We start from the raw sequence: 23,423 nt of genomic DNA, 5'->3' as shown, positions 1-23,423 counted from the left end.
TTATCCCTCTTCTTGTCGTCAAGATGCATCTAAATGGATGAAAATTATCCGTGATATTGGAGAGGAAATGATTTTGGGGTCAAGGAGGAGGTGAGAATGTGAGGAAGCATAAGTTAGTGTGATGAAAAGGAACCAGACATTAAAAAAAGTTAGGGACAGTCCTTCCAAAAAAAACTGTTGTAAGAGGCCAAGGATCACCATGAATCAGGTGGGAATGAAGTAGAATGGTAAAAGAACCATTACTGTGGCCCCCAAAAGCCAAGCCGGTTTTAAGGGAATTTTTTCCTCTGTTATTAGTTTCCTGGTTCAAATCTCAGTGGGGGCTTTCTGTGAGGAGATTCCATGCTCTCTTTTTCTGTATGGGCTTCCTCTGGGTGCTCCAGTTTCCTATGGCACAGGAGAAGATTAAGACAAATAAGAACCCAGCAGATGCCATATCCTCCCTTTAGGCAGCTAGTAATCTGACCAATGATAAGCCAGAGCTGATAATTGATGTGGTATGAAATGAGAAGCCAAGGTGATTGCCTGAGTAAATCCGCCAGTGAGAGAAGTTCCTCAGCGGTGAAGTTTGAGAAGAATTATTGAAGAAGTTATCTCACAAAAGGAATACTTCAAGACTTAAAACTAATGCTGACTGAAGAGGTTCAAGGTTCAAGGTTCAAGGTTAGCTTTATTATCCCCAGTGGGGCAATTGGCAATGACAGCTAGACAACAACACAACAATAAACAGTCAAGACTAACAAAATGAATAAATAAATTAAATTTAAAAAAGTCTACTCGGTAGGAAGCAGCTACAGCTTCTATTAGTTGTTGAGCTTATATTTAATTTGTGAGGAAATAAGCAGATAAAAAGTGGTAAGATTAATCATTTTATGTTTTAATAATTTTTATAGGGTATTGTATGATTAAAAAAAGCAAACAAACAAACATAAAAAGCCATTTAAAAGACCTTTACACAGGCCTTATGTAGGGATGGACTGATATGAAAATTTTGGCCGATACCGATATTAATATTGTTGTTATGGTCGATAACCAATATTTACCGATGTCGATATATGTTGTTTCAAAAGGTTATCAAATTCTGTACAAAGTAAAAATGACTCAAACATTACGGGCGTTAGCTTCCCGCCATTGTTTGTGAGCTTCTGGATGAAATGACATATGCATACTGCTTTCGAGTATCTTCTTTTGACATGGTGAAAGATTACTACACAGCTGACATTGCTTCTAGCTTCAGTTACTTCCCACAATGTAGTGCTGCATCGCTGTCACATTTCCAAACATGGCCAAACTCCCCATGTCCTCCTGACACATGTACACAAACAGCAATTAGACGAAAATAAATATCAGCTATTAATATCTGACCAGTTTTTCTTATCAGACCAATACCGATATGTTAAAAAAATGATCGGCCTAATATTTATGCCGATATATCGTGCATCCCCAGCCTTATGGTAAGCTGTTCCAGAGATTGGCCATAATAAGAAAAGGATGTCTCGCCACAGGTTCAGATTTACAACATAAATTCCTGTTAAGGATGCCATCATGGTACACATGTCTGAGTAAATGATCTACATCACACTTAACTGGTCTATCGCTGTGTGGAGTCAAATTTGGGTATATCCTAAAGAAGCTCTTGCTTATCTTGTATTTTTCCCATTCTATGGGCTAAAATGAATGTAGAACCTAAAGCAAAACAGCAGAAAATGAGTGGAAAATTTGAGGATAATTTGAAATACTTCAGTTCACACATTAAGTTTTTTTCCCGGAGATACATACTCTCGAGTATTTTCTGTGTAGAGCACACAGGAAACAAGATATGATGGAAAAAGTGTGCAGCGGAAAAAATTACTGTTAACAGCACATTAAGAATAGAGGAGCTCTGTATCTCTAATAATATCCATAATACCAACCAGCAACATGCAGGGTAACAAAGACTGTAAAACAGCAGTTCTTATCAGGATGCTGTGTGCTTTTTAAGTTTGTGTCCTTTCCAAATTCATGATTAAAATACTGTTTCACTGCCCTTTCACAGGATATTTTAAGGGGAGGGGCCCAAAAGGTAAAGGCAGGTTGGGAAACAACATAGAAGGATGAGGTACATTAACAAGAATCCCAGGGGTCAGGGGACTTTGAAGGAAGCGCTTTGCTACACCCAAAGGGTACTTTGTTCTTGTTAATCAAAATGTATACATAATTAAAGACTCCTCCAGAGGCAATTGTGAATTAAACCAATAAGAAATGAGTAGGATGCTGCTGTACTGACCTCTAAAATGTAGCTCATAGAGAGAGGATGTGCTTTATCAGAGCGCTACAGCACACACTCACTTAAAGCAATAAGTGGGACAACAGACATCCCATCTTCCAAATGACTGTAACAACAGACGAGGACAGATCAGTGAGCGCTGTGAGGGTTTTCCATTTCTTTGTTTTCTTTGTCCTCTAATTTGTGTTGTTGCTTTTAAAAAATCTTGTTTTCTCTTCATTTTTATCTCCTTAACTGACACTTTATTGTCTTCTATACAGAAATGTTTGCTCACTTCTCCCTCTTTCTAATGTGTCTTTATCCTTCTAAATTCCTTGTAATCGAAGAATTGCAATGGTGTGTAGGATTTGATGGTTTGCAAGAACTTGCAATTCTCTTTTATCCAGACTCTGAACCTTAATAGACTTTCCATTTGTTAATACTCCGTTGACTGAATTAATTTAAAGAATGTGAATTCAACATTTCCACTCCTCCTGATGAAGTAGATGAGGACAGATCCTACTCTACGCTGCATTAATCTGGCTGTTTGCTTTGTGCCAAGTTATCTGTCGTCTCTTCTTGTGATCCAGTCTGCTTGTTTATTTCCACATCCTTTTTTTCCTGGAACCAGCTGGTCCATCGCTCTGGGTCTTATCCCAACTGTGCTTCCATTTGCTAAATTTGGATTTATCTGGCTTCTGTCAGCTTTTTAAAGTCAGTTATTTGCAGTTATGTGCCTCTCATGCTTGTAGTGCTTCTTTGCCATTTGTCACCTTTATGATTATCTCCAGTTAAAAGAAAAAAATAAAAATAAGCATTGCTATCATGTCGATCTTCTTATATTAAAAGAAATGCAATCTCATGAACAGCAGGATAAGTTGGAATGTAGACATGTCGAATCAAGGTCTGCTTCTAATAAACCTTTCAATTTACTTTCTTTTAATTGATTTTTATTTCATTCTCTGTGAATGACATGTCTATTTAACTACCTAAGATGCTTAACTATCATTAACAACCGCAACCAAAACTGTCGTTAGCAGCTAACAACTATTATCTTCCTGTCATTAGCGTAACAAAGCTAACAACTGTTAGCTACCAGTCATTAACAAAGCTAACAACTGTTAGCTACCAGTCATTAACAAAGCTAACAACTCTTAGCTAACTGTCATTATCTTAACAAAGCTAATAGTGACTAAACAAAGTTAAACACATCTCTAAAGGTCTATTCATAGCTTACAAGAGCACAGACATTTGTTTGTATTCTAAAGGTGGCAGGAACAAGAGCAAGTTTGTTCTGGCCAAGTATTTTATTAATCACAAAAAACCTCTATACGTCAGCGCAAGGGTTAGTGTTTCTCACAGCCCTGGGAGTAAAAACAAATTTCTCTGCACTTGGACAGCATCTACAGGCCTGTTTATTTATGCCCTGTATTTTTTTTTTAAGTCTAATGAGCTTTTTTTTCATGCTGCCTTTTGAAATTAGTTAATTGCCGTGGCTGGTCAAACTGAGATTAAGAAGAGAAGATCACAGACTAAATGGAAATATGATTAAAGTCATTGACTGAAATGTTAAGTCAATGCGAAAACTGAGTGTGATACTGATGCTTATTAGCATCTATGCTCAAAGCTAAAATGATCCAACCAGCCATAAAAATACACCTGCACCAAATTAATATTATTTCGGCTCAATGATGACAGTATGAAACTCACACAAAACTCACACAAAACTGGGATTTATTGACTGTTATTTCTGGTGAGATGCCTAAAATGAAGAAAATAACTGTTTAATAAAGCCCTTACATGCCACCAGCACATGTCACAGGATTTGAAGGAAAAACATATCGTTTTATGTAACAGCATCTCAAACAGATTGAGAGAAGATACCATTTGTTGGAGCAGTGAGGCATGAATTTATCTTTTTGCTCCTGCAATTCAAAGGCAGAGAACATTTTATTTGTGTTCCACTTTAAACATTAATTTTGTATTTAGATCTAATCATGGCTTGAAAAATAATTTCACAAAGCATTGTGTCATGGTGTGTATGTCTTTATATTCAAATCAGGCAGAGGTTTGTGTAATCAGGACAAGTGTTTATCAGAATTGTACACATGAATACTGACAAGCCTGTATAGTCACACACAGACATACGCTCGGAGCATCACAAATCACAAGACGGCAGTTTGTTACTGCACCCTGTTTGTCGTGCTGTTATAATTCATTTAAATAGGAGCCTGTCAGGATTTGTGCCATCATTGGACAAAGACTTCCTGTTTTCCATCAGAATAAGTGGATGCAAACAAATAACTACTGCTGAACAAAACAGCATCTATTACCACTTCCTTACAAACAATTCAATATAGTTTCTTTTTCCATGTGTGTGTGTGTGTGACATAGAAACTTGCAATTTATTGGAAATTTGTAATCTTGAATATAAAATGCACAGATAAATAATGCAGACTGATCCAGAGTCACAGATCCAGATCACACTGCCTCCAGCCTTCAGGGGTAGGACTTTTCAGCAACAGGTTAGTTGGTTAGTTTCTAGTTTCTCAAGTTCAGTCTTTCATTCTCAGTTCTGACTTACAGCTGAAATTAATTGAACTTTGAAGTAGTTCATGAGCAGCATGAACTTGCACAACACTGGTGATCACTGGAAAAGGGGTAAAATATTTATCAGTTGAACGGTGTTTTTCCACGAGGTCTGGGACATTTTTAATAAATTTGATGAATTTATGATTGTGATATTGTGACAACTGCTGCAGATATTAGATCAACCTGTATGTGTTAGTTCAGGTGTGCTGTTCATCTCTTTTTCTCAAAGAAATTAATATGAAACTGCTTCTCCTCACTTAATTTTCACTCCCTCTCCTTTCTTAATTTCCTTTTCTGGTGTCCAGATCTCGCTTTCTTAGGGAAACCTTGTCCTTAGCAGTCTGGCAGCACTCTGTGACTCAACTGAACCGGCCAGTGCAGGTGAGGAGTCAATCATTTTGCACAATTTCTGAGGGGTGAAAGGACCCTATGTTGAAAAGGACCCTATGTTGAAAGGACCCTTCAAGAAAATCCATAATTTTGTTAATGTTTCAAACTCTCAGCCCCTCCATTCAGCCAAACTGACTTTCATTATCACATCAAATCATTAAAAATTTAAAAATTAAACACACTCAACAAACACTACTTTTCATTCCAGGATTTTCAAGGGCCCCCCACCCTGTAGTGAGCCCTGGGTAAACTGTACTGTTTAGCCCCCCACATCCAATGCCACACCATCTAGAACCAATCAACCAGAGTGATCTGATGCTCTTAGTTTCCTCTGTTATCAAAGCTTATCTTCCCAATTTGGCCAGCCAGCCAGCCCCAGGAAGAATCCAGATTGTCCCAAACTTCTTCCATTTCCAAATTATGGATGCCTCTGAGCTGTCGGGAACATTAAGTATAGCAGAAATTTGTTTGTGTGTCACATTTTTATCTCTGAACTTTCGGGAAAACTCATTTTGGCTTAGTTTTTGCTCTGATATGTGAAGTCTTATATAGACAAGTGTGTGTTCAGTTTAGCACAGCTGTACTCCAGTCAATATGTAGAACCATCTAAAGGATGATCAGGAGAAATCTATAACACTTAATACATAAGTGTCTCAGAAAGGTGTCTCATTTTGTAATCTGTCAACAAGATTGCTCTTAATTGATATGTTTTTTTCCTTGAGAAAAGCATTAATGTGACACGGTAATGTTTTGTCCTTGGAATGGGATATTTTGTCTAAAGAAGTCGTGAACAGATTTATTCACAGAAGTCTATACATGCACTACTTACACCTGTTCATTCTGCCAGGTGTGCACTATGTTGTAGTTTCTACACATGCTTTAGATGTATATTTGCTTGTAGGTTCAGATCAAACTTTGGGCATTAGGCATGCAGATTTGATGGTATAAGTCTGTGGAACATAATAAATCAGTAAAGGTCCCTATAAAGATACCATTACACATGTGTGTTATCAATGGGAACAGGTGTTTCCTGCGTTTACAGACTTTTTCCACTGACCTCCCCTCTTAAGAAAACATACTCTGATATCAATAGCACACATACATCAGATTTCTTTTTAAACTTATTTTTAGCTGCCTGACTCAAGGCTCTTTCCATTGTTTAGGATAATTGGTCGAAGATGTTTATTACAGGTCTAATAAAGTCTTAAAAAGCAGAAATAATATGAATTGGTGTTGTTATTTCTGGTTGCTATTTTAACGCAGCTTTAACAAGGACAATGAACAATGATTTATTTCCCTCTGTGACCAATTCAAAGGTTTTAATAGAGACGGTGATGGTGTTGTGTTTTCCCACAGTGCTAATTGATAAGTACGATGAAAATTAGGAGCTTTGCAGGGTGTTTGGGACAAACAGAAATGATTCATTATCACATGCAATCAGAAAAAATACACTTTTGAGAATGTAGCGACTAAAACCTTTGATCAGCTGATAATGTTAAACAAGCTAAACTTCACAGGAAAAGTTGCTTCTCTTAACCATCTTTTGGCACCTAATGCAGGAATTTCCGCAGGATGACTGACTCTGTGCCAACACGTGCAGGACAGCCGTACGTCCTAGCTGCTGACAGCTTCCCAGTCTGTCTCAAACTTCCCAGAACGATCCCTCAGCCAACACAGAGACATGCTGTTGTCGTGACAACAGGAAAACCAAACAACCAGCTGCTACACCTGTAAAAAAGCAGAAAACGCCCGACAGCCTCTGCGAGAAAACAACGCTGTCAATTTTGAAGAGGATCAATAACAGAAACAGAAAAGCTGAAAAAGCCTGAATCACAGCAACAACAAGAGCATAACTTTAATTTGATGATTAAACCCCACAAAACAACAGTCTGTCCATTGAGCAGCTGTCGCTGTAGCTTTATATCTGGTGTATTTTTATCACCTTTTTCTTCTCTTCACACTACTTTTCTGTTCACTTTCTTCTTTCTCTTGCACCCCTTTTAGGTCCATCATTAATATGCAAATTGATCAATAAGCAAATTTAAAAATAAAGAACAATAATAAAGAGAAGCTTAATATCCATAAAGCTCCCCTTAGCAAAGCAAAATTAACAATTCCCAGATCATCATTCTGCATGTTGTGATGCTGGACAGAATAAGGTTAAAATAAAATATAGAAAATAAAAAAAGACAGGAAGATAAGTCGGATGTGCAGAGGGCTAATATAGAAGGAAACAGGAACACAGTTTTGTAAATATCTAGGTGGTAGGGGCATATATGTCTGCAGTCTTGAGTATCTTTACTGCCAACTTAGTTAAGAGAGTGAAATATATCCTCTATCTTACGGAAGAGGAAGCTGTTGAGTGGTTATTTATGACCTCCGCAGGAACAGGAGGAATGACACACATCCGTAAGCAAATGAAAGACATAATGGTGGCTTTCGGTGTTGTGATCAGGCCCTTAAATAAAAAGATAATAGCCCAAACATGGGATTTATAGGATCAACTGCTTTTTTTCCTGCTGTATTTAGAGCTTCTGTTCTACTGGGCACATGTCCAAAGCTAACATCCAAATCATTGTGGATGCATCTAGAGTTGGACTTCAGCATTAGGCAAAGGTCAGCAGATGCCTTGAGCCAACAAAGAAACCAGGGATACCAAACAAGGATTATATTTTAATTTACTTTTTATCGTTGGTAGGTAATTAAATGTGTTTATCTATTCCCAAAATCATAAAAATGCTCAACGCATTCCCCCTCTTCCTGGACTGTTCCACGCAGTCAATGAATCAACGATATGTGAACGTGATCCCAACAGTGCAAAAAAATGGAGAAAGTGGATGCAGAATAGAAATTTTCTGAATTTTTTCATGGCAGCCAACGATGAGACAAGAATGTAGGTATTAGCATTGCTAATGCTAATAAGGACGAAATGCCTGTTCAGTCCCTCCAGGACTTTGCTGCACTTTTTTGTGATTGCTGCGGACCAAATCAGTGGATTTTGTGAAAAGTTGCAACAGAAGTTGCGGTGGTTTTTAGTGTTCTTTTATCCTTTTTATTTTTTGCAAAAGCATCTGAAATCGTTTTTAAATAACTAAACATGATATCCCAATACTTTTATTGACATAAGTGCACTGAAAGAATACTGCACCGTCCAGCATAACACTTGAAGTTGTTGTTTAAACAGAACAAGTAAGAGGAAAAAATTCCAAGTTCATTGAACTTCGGAGTACAAAAACAGCAAAACCTGTTTTTTTTTATAAAGTCTGTTACAAATACCACAGTAATTATAAAACAATGTAATTTCTCATTTATATCTAAAAGATACTTTTAAAACTGAATAGTGGCATCAAATTTACAATAAACAGTTGTTCTTTTCTCTGGTCCGTCCCATGGCTTTCGCGTTATATTTTTGTATCTTTTTTAAACATTTGAATAATTCGCCATATTAATTCTTAATCATGAACACATAGATAGTTGTGGACACAGACAAGTTTTCTTTTCTGTTATATTTGTCTAGCGTGACTTCAAGCTATGTATCAAATCATTATAAAATCAAACAATAGATCTGTATGTGAAAGATTCTGTCACAGTGATTTGTCTCGTCGGTTCGCACATTTCTGATGCTCTCCGTTAGTGTTTTTTGGTGGAAACTTCCATTTGTGTTCAACCACAATATGGCATGAAGCACAACATAATTTACTGCCACTTTCATGTAGAGCATGGAGAAACTGTAGAGCGCAGTCCTTGGCGGTGATTTTTGTTGGCAAATGTGACATATTTCTCTCTCACACACAGGAAAATAGCATAAACGGGTTCCTATATATATATATATATATATATATGAATCAGATTAATCACAGCTTTTTAAATTAAATAATCGTGATTGATCACCATTCACAGCTATGCCTGAAATTTGCCCATCTTTACTGTATTGTATCAACAGAAAGAGCAAATGCTACAAATGTTTACTGTTAACTGACCTTTCCCGAGGTAAATGTCAGATGTCCAGGGGTCAGTAAACGCAGCATGTAATGTACTTCTATATGTTGTTCTAAATCATCTCTACTATGTTCTAGATCATAATTTAGAATTCATATGTCATCATCTCACCAACCGTCTCCATGGTAAAAATTTCTTTCATAAAACCAGCAGATGTGATGACTGAAGTACATTTGTAATTCAAACATCTATAATTGGAATGTCTGAATTGTTTGTTTTAATTATGACCAAAGCCTGAAGACATAAAATCATTTTGACATGATGTTTAATGAGAGGGGAAATGTTTTCAAAACTGTTTAAATCCAATTATTGTCATTGTCTTGGCATTCAAATTATGTTTCGTCTGAGGTTTATTAAAATCTGTACCAAAGTGCCTGACTAACTAAAAGACAACAGACATATACATTCATCATAATTATGCTGCTAGCTTGACTAGATGAGAGTATGCTTGTGCTGCTCTAAACAGTCCTCTCTGTCAAAGCAGACACACCAACATTTTCTGTACAGAGAAAAAGATGCTCATTTGCTCCTGATAGATCTGTTTTCATGCCATGTTTTAGACAAAATGAAGCTCTCTTTTCTTCATGTATGTCTACATACTGAAAGGAGGACCATTTAAAAGAGGCAATCAGGGAAGATGGGGAGCTTAATCCTTAACAGTAATAATGTGCTCATTTTAATTAAAAAGCAAAAAGGCAATCTTGAGGAAAGGGCTTCACATCGAATGCACCAAAGCTTGATCAACTTCAAACCCTTCATTAGAGCATGAACCAAATAGTTCCACTGTGGGAGGTTCTGTCAATCATTGTGCTAGGATAATTGCAACTTTCTTTACAGTTCTGATGGATTGTATTTAACCCCACTGATCCAAATCTTACAGGTCATTAGTGTATAAAATTCTGCTACTTGAGTTTGTTATATTGCAGTAATTTTCAGTCCATTGCTATTGAGATAAAGATGAAAGCTTAATTTATCTAAAAAGTTCCTTGTCGTATCATGTTTAAAACTTAGTGTCCTTGAGTATAACTTAAAGTAAGACTTTCATATCTTCTTCTGTCATTACCTTAAAAGTCATTTTCTGCCTTAGAAAAAATACTGTACGTGCTGCTTTGGCTGGGTCACTGGTTAATTCACTTTTTCCCTCTTCTTTCTGCTAACCTTGGAAAAGCTCTTTGAAGATACAATAGGAAAAGCACTGATAATATTAATGTTTGCCCTGCAGACAGTCTAAAGTGCCAATTTTCTTAGAATATATGAGCTGCAGACAGATCTGAAGGCCACTATATGCACACGGTGGTGATGTACCTTCTGGAAAATATAAGTTAGCTTGGCCTCTTCCTTTGTGGTCGAAAGGCTTTTGCTGTTTCTTATTTATCTTTGGCATTAAGACAGAATAGTTATCTTTAATGTTGTAGACTCCTTGTTTGAAACTGAGACTGACAATGTTTGGATCAATGTGTAAACAGGCAGCAGAATCATTCTGCAAGTGTTAGCTAAATGGGCTAATGGCTAATATGGGATTCACAGCTTGTGGCTTGAAACTTTTCTTTTCTTGTTACCAGTGTTTAAATCATGCAACTAGCATTTTTAATAATAGATCATGGATGACATTTATCTGAAGGTGGCTTGACTGGGAAGTGGGCAGAGAAAGAGAGGATGGAATACAACAAATGACCCAAATTCTGGGCTCAAACCCTTACAGATTACATCATGGAGCCTCAGATTATGTACATGGTGCACCCACCCAAAAACACCCCTGCTGAGTAACCTGGTGACTTTAAATCATAGATTTGAGTAAATCCAGAAGTTACTGACTTCCAGGGCTGCATTTATCAATAGAATGTGGATAGCACTGGAAGCATTTAATTCTGCTAACCCAAAGTAGCCATGTTTGCTGTTGTATGCCTAATTATTTTCTAATTATATGCATCACTGTAATCTTTTATTTAGAAATTAATTGAGTTACTTAGAATTGCATTATATAATTAATTAACATTTATTTAATGTGTAAATACAGGCATTGCACAGTAAAAACTATATTTATTAAAAGCCAATCAACTTTGCGGATATGTGAACATTTTCTTTAAAAGGTGTGACACACCTTGCCAGATCAAAGCTGTCATATTTATCTTTAATAAAAAAAAGCAAAACAAAACACTATGTCTCTTCAGTTGCGCCTCAAGGAGAGGGACGCGCTCTTGTCATCCAGCCTATTGACTTTTATATCTGCGTCAGTTCCCCAACGTACTAGTGCAGCCCCATACCATGATACTCCCACCACTGTGTTTCATTGTCATCTTGGACAGGTTTCCACCAAACAAAGGGGACTCAATCTAGCTTCTTTTTATGTTCTTCGGCAGGTTAAGTGTGTAATTTTGTGCCAGAGAACATTTTTGATTTCTTGAATGTCACAGACAAAATACTTTATTCTTCAAACTGTGACTGAGCAGCCGAGTCGTTTTCCTGTTAACGATACATTGGCTTGTTATGTAGAAAGCAAAAGGTTCTGCACTCATACGTTTTTTTTTTTGTTTTGTTTTGTTTTTGTATCATTATGAAGTGTCAGTCTTCTCGTAATTGATTGCATTCAATCATGTCATCATTTTATTTGAATCATGTGTCTTGGAGCAGGGAAACATCTACAACATGCAGTTTTTTTAAATTTTTGGTTTAGATACTTTTGCTGTAGTGAGCCTCATATTTGGGAATAAAGCAGATACAAATGACATGTTTCATGGATCAGATGTATTTATCCAAATCAAATAATAAAACCAGTATAAGATGTAATTAAATCAGCTGTCCTGACTTCTCAAATGTCTTTTTTTTTCCTCCATACATTACTTTCTAAACTTCAGACCCCATACTAATGTATTATTCCTTCATATTCTATTTTTAGTTAGGTTACCTGTATACTATCTTATGCCATAAGTACCAAATATGTATTTAGCTTTAGTTTTGGCTAATGTTACTATTATTTTACTAATCTAATTAAGGATTTCTTAAATAAACACAAGCTAATGAAGAAATTACAGGGTGTTGTTTAAAAGAATGAATTAGGCAGGAAGAAAAGTATAATGTTGTACAATGAGTCTTAAAAGTCTGTTCAGCTGATTGCTGCTTCTTGTTGCAGATATCAGTTTGCATGCCTGACATTTGTGCAGCTTTCATGTCCCACCTTTAATTTTAACAACAGCTTCCTCATCTTCCTCCCTTTTTATCAACTTCAAAGCTGCATTGTCTGCTGCTTTGATGCTGCTGGAGAATTGATGTATGGTGCTGGATGCAGCTGCTCCAGCGTGCACACAAACCTCCTTCAGTTGGTGAAGCACATCTTTACCAGCTGCTCTCTGAATTCCTTATGAGACTCTCTTCAGTGACACATGGACAGACATGAAAAACACCTGCCATGCTTTTTGCAGACGTCTCACCACAACTTACTGGATCAGAACTGTTTAAGAATGTTTGACCCCATTCAACCCCTCCTGAATCCTAGCTTTCTTGTGGATCTTATTTCTGAATCTTCAGATAAATCCTATTCTTGGTCTTCCGGTTGTGCTTGAATCTGCTGTTTTGGATTATTCTGCATCTTCTGGATTAGTAAATTGAAGCTTTTACAGACTAATAAGTAATTTATTAATGATGTGGTAGGGGGTTATTGTATCAGTTTAAGCTTTTGAATTCATTTTTTGATTTGGTTCACACTGACTGACCTTCATCAAGTCCTGTTCACTTGCTTGTTAATACAAATATTTAATCAGCCAATCACATGCCAGCATCTCAATACATTTAGTCATATAGACGTTATCAAGAAGACTTGCTGAAGTTTAAGATTCAGGTGACTTTAAATGTGGTATGGTTGTTGGTCTGAGTATTTCAGAAACTGAGAATCTACTGGGATTTTCACACACAACCAACTTTAGGGTTTACAGAGAATGGTCTGAAAAATAGAAAATATCCAGCGAGGGCCTATTTCTTTTGGCCAAAATGCCTTGCTGGTGTCAGAGGAGAATACAATCAGCAGATCTCAATCCAATAGAGCAGCTTTGGGATGTGGTGGAACGGGAGATTCTCATCATGGATGTGCAGCCGACAAATCTGCAGCAACTGTGTGATGCTGTCATGTCAATATGGAGCAAAATATCTGAGGAATGTTTCCAACACCTTGTTAATAGGATAACAAGAATTAAAGCAGTTCTGAAAGAAAAACGAGGTCCATCATGATACTAGCAAGGTGTAGTTCAGTGTTCCCAAGCTGGGGTCCCTGAACCCCCAGGACTAAGGCTTTGACTGTTCAGAGCCAGTGTGAATAAAATTAGGGCCACACATGAGTTTAGGAGGTGTATCCGCTTAAGATTTTCATTCACATGGAACCGGTGATTTAGGACCCTTAAAACACAAAATTTAGAAACCAGGTCCTGAATGAGGATCATCAAAATCTGCTATTAACAGTATTTTTAAACATATATTTATAGTCAAAGGGAAAAAAGCCACTTATTCCGACACACCTTAATCAATTTTCGTCCATGTACTGAGGTGGCTGTGGCTTAAGGAGAAGAGTTGTCATCTGTCAATTGGAAGGTTGTGTGTGTGTGTGTGTGTGTGTGTGTGTGTGTGTGTGAATGGGCAAATGTGACTTGCAGTGTATAAGAGCTTTTTAGTGTTCAAAAATGAGAAAAGCACAATTTAAGTACAGTCCATTTGCCATTTAGGAAGGTCAGTGAGGCTAGTGGAGCTGTAGTTCTCGGTTAGTTCATGTCTATGACCTGGGTTGTTCCTGCAACATTTCATTCCTGACACATTTGAGAAATGCAACAGTGCAGATGATTCATCCCCATTAGGAAAAAAAAGAGACTTTTGAAGGTAAATTTTTAATTTTTATCTGCGAGGACAGGACTCAGCCAAAAAGAATCATTTATGGTGAGAAGCTATCTAATGAAAGCATAGAGCCAAGCACAGTTTCAGCACGGGGCAGGTGGGGGTCCACGCCTTTTTGGTAATTCCATGAAGGGGATCTTCAAGGTAAATAGGCTGATAAATTGGCTGGTGAGTGTGTGTTCTACCAGCTCAGAGGCTTTTGATTGGCCTCTGCAGATCTTAGCATCTGCAGCAACACACCAGCCATCAGCTAATGGATGGTGTGTTGCTGCAAATGCTGCCATTGTGTGTGTCTGCATTTTGCTATTGTTTGCTTGAGCACTGACATATAAAAGAAACAGTACAATCACATGCCAGCAGAATATATAGAAGCAGATGGAGATTATGTGTACAGGATGCTCTTACACAAAAAGAAACAAGATGTAAACACTGTAGAAAAAATAGTTGAGATGAGTAAATTTGCTCTCTCTGTGGTGAAAAACTTTCTAAATCTTTCTCTTAGCTGAAATGACAAAGCTAGACTGGGGGAAAGAAAAGAGAGAAGATGCTAAATTTAGTGAACATTGGAGGGCTATCTACTTAGTTATTGGAGCTTATAAGTACTTGAACAGGTACAAAGGTGGTAGTATTTCTACTCACTGAGGAATAAAAGCTGATTTTTCTTTTTCTAACAGCTTGATGCATCAACCTGGATGTAGCTTTGAGATTGTGGCTTTCAGCTCATATTGGGTTATATAGACAGAGAAAGCCCTTCAACAGCCCTCCTTGTCAGACTGTGTATAGTATTGAGCTGCCTCGGCAGAGCATTACAGTTTGTTCCTGACTGACTAAGGCCTTTTTATTGATCTTTACCTGATTTTGGATTTCAGGCTGTGGGCCTTTGCCCCTTTGAACTTGTCTGCATTTACATTTTGCCTGAGTGTTGCACAAACCTGTTTTGATAATTAAGTTCTAATTTAGTGTCAGAATGAATCATGGACTCTTCTGTATCTTTGTCTTGGCTAAATATAAGGAGTTTATTTGTTGTGGTGAGTAAAAAAAAAAAAAAAAAAAAAAAGGATGTGGAGGTAGGCCACAGGGATGGTGGTTATGGGGATGCTCCTTGTGCCTGACTCCTTGCCTGATTGTGGTCCTCAATGTCACAAAGAGTTGGACCCAAGAAAAAGAGTTATCCACCAACGTAGGTTTAACAGATTTATTAGAGCGGCTGAACGGAGCTGTAGATGAGGTTCAGGGATCCGGGTGGTGTGGTGAGCGGACACAGAGGTGGAAGCAGCTTTGGATTTTGGGCAGGGAATCTTTGAGGAGAGCAGGGAAATGAAAGACATGAAGAGTTTAACAAGAACATGAATTTACTTGAAGCCAGTGTACCACATGATGTAGCAACGATCCAGCGTTGAATGAAGATCAGCCTGGGAATTATAAGCAGGTGAGGTGCAATAAGCCTGATTCCACTCAGCTGTGCTGGTTAACCACAGGACATGCCTCCTGTGCACACCACGGGAAGACAGCATAGTCCACACAAGGGAAAGGGGAGGAGGAACACCAGAGCATGGGGGTTATGACACGCACTGGGCGGCCATCATACTGCACAACCTTTCTAATGCATAACATGAGGTGAAGCACCCACCAAGGAAAAAGTAAAGCAAACACACAGATCAGGGTAAGCATGGTGAGAATGTCAGACCTAGGTCGGCTGGTATGGGGAAGGCTGAGAGCTGAACATAACTGCTTGGCCTTACCTGGATGCCACCCCCAGAGTCATACCTGCACAGCTCACCATGGCTTATTTTAATACACCTGAGGTCTGACTTAAAAAAAAAAAAAAAAAAAAAGATAGGTATAAAATTATTTTTATTATTATTATTATTATTATTTGTGAAAATTTGTGAACATTGTAAATATCAAATTATTATTTATTACTAAGTTTTTATTTATAATTACTTTATACATTTACATGCTTATCCCAGTAAAACTGGAATGTATAGTTTTTGTATAACACTTAAGATTTGCCAGATTATGTTTTCAATTCAGTTTCTGTTTCTAAATGGTTTTTCATTTCTTCTTTTCTATTCTTTCCTTTCACCTGCTTTGTTTTTCCCTTTTCACACACAAATGAACTGTAAATATTCTCACGTTTTACTATTTAAAAAAAAAAACTATCAGTAATGTCTATAATTCTTTAATGTTCACACCAACAATAAAGCTAAAGCATTTTTATTCTTTGCTATTTTTTTGTATTATTATTTTTGTTTGGACAATGATAATAAGAATTTTTTTTGAACAAACGGTTGAGATGACAGTTAATAATATAGCATCAATAGTGAAATGGTTGAAACAGTAATGAGATCACAAACATTTACTTTTGGTATTACCAAAACAAAGAGGTTCAGATGAATCAGGTAGGTTTATTTCCACAATTATTTAAATAAGATTAATTTTAGTCTCTGAAAATGTTGCTTTACCAAACAGCAGAGCAGGCTGTTAATAAATTTTAAGAAACATGAACAAATCCCGGAAAGACCTGACACTGGACCCGAGAGATGCTTCTGGACCTTCAGCTGAACAACCTGTTGGCTCAAGCTTCAACAGAAATGGTCTCCATGGAAATGGTCCAGGGTGGCAAGAAGAAGCCATTCTTAAGAAGCGGAAATAGGGAGAAAAAGCCTGAGTTTTCCTCAGAGTCTGGATTTCAACATTATTGAAGCCGTGTGGGATCATCTGTATAGAGAATAGGGCTGCCACAAACGACTATTTTGATAATCGATTAGTCATCGATTATTTTTTCGATTAGTCGACTAATCGGATCATATATAAATTGGATACAAAACCTAGATTTTACATCTAATTTACATATGATTATATTATGAGGTATATGCTAACTAAAATAAAGACGATTAAGATGGTAGTTCATTAAACCTTTAATGAAATATGCAGCCTGTAGCAACAAACACGTATCATAAAGTGCAAACAGTTGATGGAATAAGGATAAGGCACTGGCCAAAACAACACAAAATACTTTTTTTCCATCATCGGTATGAGAAAGTAAGTTTTACGCTAATGTTGTTAGCTTAGCCAGTTAGCTTACCTAGACGACGGTCCACCTTCCTCGTTGTCGCAATCAGCCACAGTGTGCTTCCTTTTCAGGTGCTCGTGCATCGCACTTGTACTGTTGTGGAAGGCAAGTTTTGCCTTGCAGATAACGCATTCGACAGCTTTTTCTTCTGTTTTCTTAAAATGTTCCCACACTTTAGAAGTCCGTTGCCGGGTAGCCATGATGATACAAAAGCCCGTCTGGTTTTACTTCCGGTGACATCACGTCTGACCCCGATTACCTCTACTGCGCATGTGTGCCATGGACAGAAACGCAGAGGCGGCAGTGGAAAATGCCGCTACAGGTTTCTTTTTAAAATAACGAAGCTTCGACTATTAAATTAGTTGTCGACAATTACAATAGTCGACATAATCGTGACTAGTCGACTAATTGTGGCAGCCCTAATAGAGAACAGAACAAAAAGGCAGAAAACATCTAATGAAGAGCTCCGAACAGCTCTGGACAGTTGGAGCAGAGATTTATCAGTGTTAGCGTGTGAGTCAGTATAATCCAACACAACATGGACCGTCGGCTCATTTGGCAGCATATTAACGCTCCAGCGTGTTGGCACAGAAAACACTTCAAGCAGTGATTGTTTTTCATACTGTGCAGTAAGCGTTAATCCATTTCAGGAAAACCATGAAAACTATCAGCAGAAACTTATATCAACTCCTGACATGACATGTTTACTGTATGAAGAAATACTTCTATATTTAAGGAATGTGTGAAGAGTTGGTAGCTGTATATTTAAAGCCTGGCTGCTGTTGTTAAGGGTTTAAAATGCTCATGATGCACACTGCATCCATACTGTTAATGCAGTCAGCCTACAAAACCAAATATGCAATAGAGAACATTACCCCCAATACCCCCATTCAATTTGTCAGGACAATTACAAACACCGCTGGTGTAAAGACGGAGAATACACGCAGCTTTATGTGGTAACAGTTGAAGTGATAATGTATGACTGCCTCTAGACAGTTTATAATAGGATTTCATGCATTTTTCTTCCACCTTGAGCTTCATGAAGAACTAACATGTCAGCATTAACATTTGAGCACTCAGAACTTTGCTTTAGGATGATTACCAGGCAGCTGGGCATTTACATTTGCATATGTTTGTGCAGAAAAGCTGATCCAGCTTATTCAGAAACGCAAATAATGCTGTGTTATGAAGATGCATCCTGGATGGTATATATGAAAATGTGCACCTGATTTTAAGTGGAAAACAGAATAGCACAATGAAAAAAATAATAATCCTACAATGTCTCAGCATTTCTTGCTGCAGCATACATGATACAGTCATTATTAGAGTTGGAAGATTAATATAATCCATCTGTCTCTTGCACGATTTAGACTTTCTTTTAATTCTCAAATGTCAGAAGGATAGTTACACTGTCTGCAGGTGCAAGCAAAAACTGCTGGAGGGTTCATTTCAATATATTTTTACTGACAAACAGTTCAAGCAAGCTGATCTTTCTGACCTATTTTTCTTTCCATTTAACAAATTGAGGATTTCAGTGGCAGAACTTCTTCAATGCTTGGCGCCCACCATGAATCTAAACTGTAGCACAAACACATCCTTGGAGAATTTCTTTCTGAATGTCAAAACTGCTTGTTTATGTCCACGTTTAACCACAGATTAAGCACAGATAGACAAGAAAAATTACCTGTAAAATACTATGCTGCCAAATAATGACACCATGTCAACTTTTTGCATGCCGATGAAAAGCTGCTCTGCATGTCTTTGACACTGAAAACTGCTAAAGCTATAATTTTCCTCATTTGTTTCCTGCCACTGAACATTAATTAATGCACTCAGACAATAAACATCTAAATATGCTTTGTCCCTTTCTATCTTTATTTTACTCGCTTCTTCCAATAATGTTCTCTTGGATTTCTTTGATGAATCATATGATGAATGTCCACTGGATAGCATTGATATCCAGTTGCTGGCATGTAAAGCAAAATGCAGTGGTCATATAATGCTCTGAGCTTAAAAAAAGTTGTGAAATGCGGTTTCTCAGGCCCGGGATGCTACAGGACAACAACGGCTGCATGAAAGAACATAATAAATGTCTCTGTCCCACGAGTCAGAAACAATTTTCTAAGGTAAAAAATTAATAAATAATAAAAAAAATTACATAGTACTACTTCAAGGTGGACACAAAAGCTTATAGGTGTCATCACCTGGTCTTTTCGTGTATTCACTGTCCTCTAAGTGTCTTTAAATATTTTTTTTTAAAACTTATTAAACAAACAAACAACAACAACAAAAATCAAACATAGAAGTTGTTATGTCCCTTTGCTCATATCACAACTTTGTCTCATGACAGTTCATGCAAGCTTTTGACTAATGTTAACGAGGTGAGTGCTGATTGGCCGCAGGGAGGCCAGAGTCGGAAGGGGGGCTGACCCAGTGCATGCACAGTGTGTCCGACTCCAAAACATCAACAGCTTAGTGATGGCGAGCGAACCTGACTGAGCAGCAGATTACGGGATTCACCCATTTATGTTTGAACCAGATTCCGAGCCTGAGAGTGAAAATACGGAGATGGTGGAAGAAGCACGTTTACAACAAAATGTTTAAAAAATGTTACGTGGCAGAGCACTTCACACTACTTATAAAAAAGACAACACGGGGCTCATTTGTACATTACAGGGGATTAAACTTTTAGGCTCGTCCCTTAGCATTAGCATTAGCATTAGCATTAGCATTAGCAGCAGCAGTAAATCATGACTTTATATTGTAGTAGTACAAGTTCCTCAGGTTGGCCTCTCCTCCCTACTCTATGATTGAATGATTGATTTCACCTGGCTTAGTAGTTGATTATAAAAAGGGTAGAGCCAGGACCGCAAACCCTTTTTTACAATTGCAGCACCTACGGGTTTACTTTGGCTTCAGCAAGCTCATTCCCTGGGAAGGTGACTAAGAGGGGATTGGAACCCAAAGCTGAATTGGGCAGCCTGCTACTGTTTTTATTTTGTTTGTTTTTATAGATATATTTCATTGTATTTTGTTTGATCCTGTTCGGGCTTCCCTCCTCCCTCCATAGTTTTTATTAATTGTGAGCCACTGTTGGGGATCTGGCCCTTTGTTTATTTGTGGTTATTGGTTGTTTTTATCACTTGGGGTTTGATTGTGTGTGTGCTTGCGTGTGGGGGAGCATTTGGTGATTTTCCTCTTGGGTTTTAAGTTAAGGTAGGCCCGCTCCCCACCAGTAGGTTTGTTTTTTTAGACTTTTCCTAATCTGATATATTCTTCTTTCAGAGTATCCAGAGGCGGTACCAGGGCTAGTGAATGCAGTTCAGTATTGAAATGGATCTGTTGGAATAAACACTTGTATTTGATGCTACCCCTCTGCTCATGTTTGTTTGCACCACCTCGTGTCACAATATCATTATACCATTCCACGCCAAAAGCATGACTTTAGGCATGGAAGAGGGACTGGCTTATTTAAATAGCCTCCTGTGATGTCGAAATCACAGGAGCAAATTAAAATTACATGTTTGTGAGTTAACCCTTGTTGGCGGTTCTGCTGTGCACAAAGGGCCCGTATGGAAAAACTTGGCCACCTTCAAAAGAAAGACTTTCGGGGAAGTTAACACTTCAGTCCAACACCAATACACATGTTTTAACTTGGAACAGCGCAATTTCTGGGTGATGACTCCTTTAATAGATGGAACTGGATGATGGATGGCATTAATCTATAGACCGTCACACAAGAGAATCCACTGACAGTCATGTCAAGGATCTCTGCTTCACTACTTTTTTTTTTTTACATCATTGCATTTTTTTTCTTCTCTCCAGCTAGAGATCAGAGTTAGGTGTTCAAAGTCCTGCTCATTCTTATGGCAAGACAAGAATACTTAAAGCGATTCACATCACAGAGTTTATTTTTGCTATTAAACACAAACAAAACTAAGCAGAAAAGTTTTATGTTATCACCTTTAGTAAGACAGTCATAAACTGTTGTTTCTTAAAGCAATACTCCTACATTTATGACATTAAGACTCTACACTTTGGACTCATTGTGATGGCACACCGACGTTTACTAAAGAAAGATTCAAAATCAGTACTCATCTTCAAACAGCTAAGTTCAAAACTAACAACCACACCGGAAATCTGGGAGCAGTCATGGACTCAGACCTGAATTTTCGCAGTTATTTTAAGACAGTTGTGAAGTCAACCTATTATCACTAAAAGAACATGTCAAGGAAAAAAGAACTGATGACTCAGCAGGATTTAGAAAACCTAGTCCATGCATTTATCTACTGTAATGCTGTCCTCACAGGTCTCCCTAAAAAGTCCATCAGACAGCTGCCGTTAGTCCAGAACGCTGCTGCTCGAGTCCTCACTAAGACCAAGAAAGTAGATCATTTACACTGGTTTCCTGTCTGTCAGAGAATTAACTTTAAAATCCTGCTGTTAGTTTACAAAGACCTGAATGGTTTAGGACCAAAACACATCCAGGATCTTCTGGTTTGTTATGAACCAAGCAGATCCTTCAGGTCATCAGGGTCAGGTCTACTTTCTATTCCCAGAGTCAGAACTAAACATGCAGAGGCAGCGTTCAGCTTTTATGCTCCTCACATGTGGAACAAACTCCAAGAAAAACTGCAGGTCTGCTGACTCAGCAGTTTTAAATCAGAGTTAAAAACCTTTCGATTTACTGCCTGTTATCAAAACAACTGTGAAATTCCCCACACTGGAACTTTATTTTGTGCGTTTTATCTATTTAATTTCAGCTTTTTTCATTTTGTTTTTCTTTCATTTCTTTCATTTCTTTTAAAGTTTGTTTTTAATACACTTATTTCTTCCTGCACTCCATTGTAATGCTTATAATGTTTTATGTAAAGCACTTTGAATAGTTTTGTACATGAAATGTGCTGTACAAATAAAAGTAAAGTCATCATTACCCTGCAGAGTCCTCAGGCTGAGAAACTGCATTTCATAATTTTGTGTTCCAGCTCAGAGCATCATCAGATAGCTGGGATCAGATTGAGAAAGCTTATTTACCCCATACCGGCAATATATTTAGAGCTTACCCAGTGGCGCTGCCAGAGATTTTGGTCCCCATGAAAAAAAATTAAAGTGCCACCCGTCTCCCAAAAAAAAAAAAAAAAATTGATACTGTAATAGATACGATTAGCTATTTTTATGATATTTTGACAATCATGCCTATATTTGTGAAAAGAAAACATGACAGTTAGGCTACTTGGTAGGGGAAGAACTAAAAATACATGAAGTTAAATTCAATTATTTGCTGCTAGACGGATACTTTATATTTAAAAACCCATCCATCTTTTTTTAAATAATTATCTCATGATCAATTACTTAAAATATAAAACTTAAATACACCTATTTTATGAAAATAAAATTTATAATCTGTGGAGAAACAAATGAAATCTCAGCTAAACACCATCAAAATGGCAGCTCGTTTTTATGAATTATTATATTGTGAGCATTATCATTAAACATTATTACTGAAGAGGCAACAAAAAATGAATAAATAAAAATAAATAAATAAATAAATATATAAAATCAGAAGCATATGGTAAAATAAATTAGGTAGGCTCAGAAACAAAAAAATAGCAGGACCTCACATGGTTTATTGTATTACATGAACTGATTGTAATACGGTCACAAGCAAACCACTGTGGAGATTTACAGCCAAACAATGGCTGGGAGCGTCTTTAAAATTAAATCACATTTTAAAAGGTAGAACTTTGTGTAATAAGATATCAAGGAGTGGTAAAGGTGCACTATTGCTGAGTCAAGCTCTTGCAATCTCATTCACCATCCCTGGCCCTTGCTGAGCCTTTTCACCAAGAGCCCAACGTGGAGCTTTCTCCATGGCAAGATCACTTATAAAGTCCTTAAAGTCCAACTTTCTATTCTATCCAGCTGATGTAATGTCATGTGTAACAGCATCACAATCATTATTTCTGGTGGCCTCCCACTATTTTGTTTTACTTAAAGGTGCTTTCAGGGATTTCCCCAACAATGGCAAGGGAAATTGATTTGACTATTTGATTTACCGATACTTCACGTCATTATCTTCCTCATGTAGCAACACATGCAAGTCTAATTTATCTCCAGATCTGTAGACTCACGGGTGAAGCATTAGATTAGTGAGGAAAACATATGATGCTATATGGTTGCTGCTAGTCAATCTTCTGATATCTAGAAATTTTAAATATCTCTCTGATTGGATTGAAAGCAGTCATC

General features: G+C 37.5%; 1 long non-coding RNA gene across 1 annotated transcript; it reads left to right on the top strand.

The window, feature by feature from the left end:
* Positions 1 to 167: 167 nt before the first annotated feature.
* On the top strand, positions 168 to 16,939 carry LOC121628936. The gene is made up of 3 exons (XR_006008301.1): positions 168 to 179; positions 14,874 to 14,878; positions 16,831 to 16,939. It is a non-coding gene; the product is annotated as an uncharacterized LOC121628936 (long non-coding RNA).
* The last annotated feature ends 6,484 nt before the right edge of the window (positions 16,940 to 23,423 follow it).

This window comes from Melanotaenia boesemani, chromosome 18 (assembly GCF_017639745.1).
Source record: "Melanotaenia boesemani isolate fMelBoe1 chromosome 18, fMelBoe1.pri, whole genome shotgun sequence".
Classification (NCBI taxonomy): Eukaryota; Metazoa; Chordata; class Actinopteri; order Atheriniformes; family Melanotaeniidae; genus Melanotaenia; species Melanotaenia boesemani.
The sequence above is the reverse complement of the archived record's forward strand: the minus strand, read 5'-3'. Positions and strand labels throughout refer to the sequence as shown.